Source organism: Hordeum vulgare, chromosome 1H (assembly GCF_904849725.1).
Source record: "Hordeum vulgare subsp. vulgare chromosome 1H, MorexV3_pseudomolecules_assembly, whole genome shotgun sequence".
Taxonomy (NCBI): Eukaryota; Viridiplantae; Streptophyta; class Magnoliopsida; order Poales; family Poaceae; genus Hordeum; species Hordeum vulgare.
Genome location: NC_058518.1, coordinates 58,675,706 through 58,680,760, shown reverse-complemented (window position 1 = coordinate 58,680,760; position 5,055 = coordinate 58,675,706).

Sequence of the window (5,055 nt, the reverse complement as noted above, 5' to 3'; positions counted from 1 at the left end):
CAGAAGGAAGGAGGGGAGGCTAGAACGATGGCGAGCTCGAGCTCTGATCGGGCTCCAATGGCGGCGGAAGGAGGGAGGAGAGATCCAAGAGGTGGGGGGAACTGGCGCTGGGAATGGATAGCCACGGGCTCGGTGAGGTTATCCCCGAGCTTCCCAGCGCGAGGCGGCGGCCAGGCAGGGGCACAGGTGCGTGGCCGCGCCGGAGTACGCGGCGGCCACCTCCTGCTGCCCACTGGCGGGGGAGGAGACGACTGGAGGAGATAGGCTGGGCCGGCTAGGCGACACGTAAGGGTTTTCCATTTTTTCTGTTTTTGTTTCTGTTTTAGCTACTTCAATAACTTGCTATTTATTTCAGCTCCCAAATAGTTTGTAAAAATTATATTAAGCACCCTAGAATATTTGTTGGAATATTTCCAACCATTCCTAAAGTTTTCAACATTTTTGAAAGTTTAAAGTTTCTGATTTCAAATTTAAAGTTTGAAACCAGTAGCTTTTTGCATTTATTTAAAATGCTTAAAGTGTCAATAAAATGGTTTTCTTTATTGCTCATTTACTTTCATGATTTATCAGAAAGTTTGAACTTTTCTTGAGGCCATTTTGGGTTCATTGATTTTAACTAGTTTGAGATTTCCTTTATTTAAAGAAGTAGCTAGGGTTTTAGCATTTTCCTTCATCATTTGCTTTGTTCTTGTTGAAAATTTCATAGATGCAATGCAAAGAAGACATGAGCACAAGCTAACTTGCTTAGGGTGTTAGGGATGTGACAATCTTGTAATAGTGAACGGAGGAAGTAACTGACCTGATGCCTGTCACATTGTTATGTGATCATCATATGGATATGTTACAAATCTCTGCTACTTGTTTATTAAACAAACAAAGTATAGCAGATATGATGCTAATTTTATGGTGATGTATACAAAGAATTAGTAGTGCGAAGATTGTGAAGATTGTAGAGCCCCTAGGAGAGGCTGATTGTGTTGCTTGATACTTTGATGCTATGCTGTCCTATGTAGCTACGAAATGTTTTATGTCAATTTCTTCATTGAGCTTGAGTGCATGAAACGAGGGATTGTATACCAGACCTATACATCTAGTTTACTTTGTTATTCCAGTTCTGTAATATGTCCCTCCTACACCGCGTATATTTACACTTACATACACAAAATTGCTAATAGTTACCGCCAGTAATTGCTACTGTTAGGGTGTTACCTTGTCACATATAGCCTGTATGAAAAGTTTTGGGTGGATTACCAACGAGAGTATTTCTGTTACTTCATATTACTGAAGATCTGAACATTTTATTTTATTTCTGCCTCATATTTTGTTTAAACTTACGCTAGAGATGATATTTTGTTCTTCGAAAGACGTTTTAAAATTTAGCATTGCCATCTAGTTCCTGTGCCTCAACAATACATTACTTTGTTTGGATGCAGGTATACTAGAGCCCATAAAAGCTGGTATCAGGGATGCAAAACTAGGAGTGGGGAAGAAAGAGTAGGATGACTTCTTCACAGGGAGTGCTAATTTCTGTATTTTCTTTTGAGATTCTTCTGGGTTAATGCTTTAGCTATGACAATTGGTATCTGATTGTCAACTGTGAATCAGATGAGTTATTGTGTTATGTAAACCTGGAAGATGTATTATGTGATGTTATAGGATGGATGATTTTAATTTGATTTGGAGTTTTTTTGATTTGAATATGAAATAGTGCTGCATTTAATATTGGACAAATAATTGGTTGAAAAGGCCCAATAAATGGAAATGAAACCAAGTTCTAGGAAAAAAAAGTTGCTCAATTTAAAAATGAAAAAAGGCCAAAACTGAAACTGGACCAAATGTATTTGGGCACTAAAAGGCGAGGGCCCAAATTTTTTTCGAAAAATAAAAACTAAATTGGCTATAAATGGGATAAGGCGCAAACATAAGCCCAATAAGAAAATGCCCAAAAATAAAATCAGCCCATGTGATCAATTGAAATGGGTTGGGCTGATTTCAATCATGACGTTTTGATTTCGTCATAATTTTGCCATGTAGGACTGCCACGTAGGACTGAGTTTGATTGCCAAAGATGATTTAGGATCGTCGTAAAGGTTACGACAATTCAAGATTCGTCGTAAAAGTTACGACGATTTTGATCAAGACGTCGATGTTGTTCATTTGTGACGCTCCGTTTTCGACCCTTGGTTTTTCGTTGTGAGATCGTCGTAAATTAAAAACCGTGACGATGTAGCGACGAAAAAATAGCGTCGTGTATTAGCATATTCCTTGTAGTGTTCCTCAACTTCTTCCCTGTTGAGCACAGATTGCACTTCGTCCCACGCCTGATTCCTCTCCTTGGTTTTGCTCGTGGCTTCTTTAGGTAGCCTTTCCTTGGCCTCCATGACCTCCATCCTTTTCAGATCAGCACTTACTTCTCCATAAACTTGAGGGAGATTGTTCTCCCCCATAGATTCCTCACACAACATCTTGCTCTAAATCTGTGGCGGAAAACAGGCTCGAAAAGAAAAATAGAGGAAATCTGCGTGATGCAGGGGTCAGACCAAACGGGAGTATATATAATGATTTTTGCCAGACCAGAAGGAGTACTCCGCAAGAAAACGGAGTCCGGGGGGCACACCAGGTGGCCACAAGCCCTCACGGCGTCGCCAGGGGGTGGGCCTGCGCCGTGCAGGCTTGTCGCCTCCTCGCGCACTTTCCCGACTACTTCCAATTTTTGTATTTTTTCAAATATTCCAAAACGGAGAAAAATTCCTACTGGAAAAGTTTTGGACTCTGTTTTCTTACCGAATGAGATACCTCTTTGTTTTCGGAGTCTGAAACAGGCTGATAAATATCCCTTAGGTATTCTTCCGGAGTTATGGTATTGATAATATTGCTTTCAACATTTATGGAAGTACCTGAGATATAATGCTTGATTCTTTGTCCATTTACAACTCTCGGACAATTACATTCTGTGTTGTTGATCTTGATAGCACCAGAACGATATACTTCCTCAACAACATAGGGACCTTCCCATTTAGAGAGAAGCTTGCCTACAAAGAATCTTAAACAAGAGTTATATAGCAAGACATAATCACCTACATTGAACTCACGCTTTTGTATCCTCATATCATGCCACCTCTTAACCTTCTCTTTGAACAACTTGGCATTCTCATATGCCTGAGTTCTCCACTCATCAAGCGAGCTAATATTAAATAACCTCTTCTCACGCGCAAGTTTGAAATCAAAGTTGAGCTCTTTGATTGCCCAATAAGCTTTATGATCTAGCTCAAGAGGTAAATGACATGCTTTACCGTAAACCATTTTGTACGGAGATATGCCCATGGGATTCTTATAGGCAGTTCTATAAGCCCACAGTGCATCATCGAGCTTCTTAGACCAATTCTTTCTAGACCTGTTGATAGTCTTTTGCAGAATTAGTTTAATCTCTCTGTTGCTTAACTCTACTTGACCACTAGACTGAGGGTGATAGGGAGACGCAATTCTATGGTTGACATCGTACTTAGCAAGCGTTTTATGGAAATCACCATGAATGAAGTGTGAACCATCCTTGGTCATTAGATATCTGGGGACTCCAAATCTAGGGAAGATAACTTCTTTAATCATCCTGATAGAAGTGTTGAGATCAGGACTACTAGTGGGGATAGCTTCTACCCACTTAGTGACGTAATCAACAGCAACTAGGATATGAGTATACCCGTTGGATTTTGGAAAAGGTCCCATATAATCAAAGCCCCAGACATCAAATGGTTCGATGACAAGTGAATAGTTCATAGGAATTTCATGACGTTTGCTAATATTACCTATTATTTGACATTCGTCACAAGACAAGACAAACTTTCGGGCATCCTTGAAGAGAGTGGGCCAATAGAAACCTGATTGCAATACCTTGTGTGCAGTTCTATCTCCGGCATTGTGTCCTCCGTTGGCCTCGGAGTGACACTTCTGTAGGATCTGTCCCTGTTCATGTTCAGGTACACAACGTCTAATAACACCATCTACTCCTTCCTTATGAAGGTGAGGATCATCCCAGAAGTAATGTCTCAAGTCAAAGAAGAATTTCTTCTTTTGCTGGTACGTGAAACTAGGTGGTATGTATTTGGCAACGATATAGTTTGCATAATCAGCATACCACGGTGCACAACGTGAAGCACTGATGACATTCTATTGCTAATCGGGAAAGCTATCATCAATAGGTTGTGGGTCATCAGGAACGTTCTCCAACCTAGAGAATTTATCTGCTACTGGGTTATGAGCACCCTTTCTGTCAACAACGTGCATATAAAATTATTGTAGCAAGAGAACCCATCTGATAAGTCTAGGTTTAGCGTCCTTCTTCTCCATGAGGTACTCAGTGGCAGCATGATCAGTGGGAATAGTGACTTTGGAATCAACTATGTAAGACCTGAACTTTTCACATGCAAACACAACTGCTAAAAATTCCTTCTCCGTAGTAGCATAGTTTCTCTGGGCGGTGTCTAGAGTTCTACTAGCGTAGTGAATAACATTCAACTTCTTATCAACTCTATGCCCTAGAACAACACTACCAGCATAATCACTAGCGTCACACATGATCTCAAAAGGCAAGTTCCAATCAGGTGGTTGAAGAATAGGTAAAGTTATCAAAGCCCTCTTAAGTATTTCGAAGGCTTCCTCACAATCATCATCAAAAACAAAAGGAATATACTTTGCAAGAAATTGGTAAGAGGCCTATAAATCTTAGAGAAGTCTTTAATGAACCTTCTATAGAAACCAGCATAACCAAGGAAACTTCTTATACCTTTGATATCTGTGGGGTATGGCATTTTCTCGATTGCATCGACCTTAGCCTTATCGACTTCAATACCTCTTTCGGAAATTTTATGTCCTAAGACGATTCCTTCATTAACCATAAAGTGGCACTTATCCCAATTCAAGACAAGATTGGTGTCTGTACATCTGTGCAAGACTCGATCAAGGTTGCTGAAGCAATCATCAAAGGAAGACCCGGAAATGGAGAAGTCATCCATGAAAACCTCAACGATCTTTTCATAAAAGTCAGAGAATATAGCCATC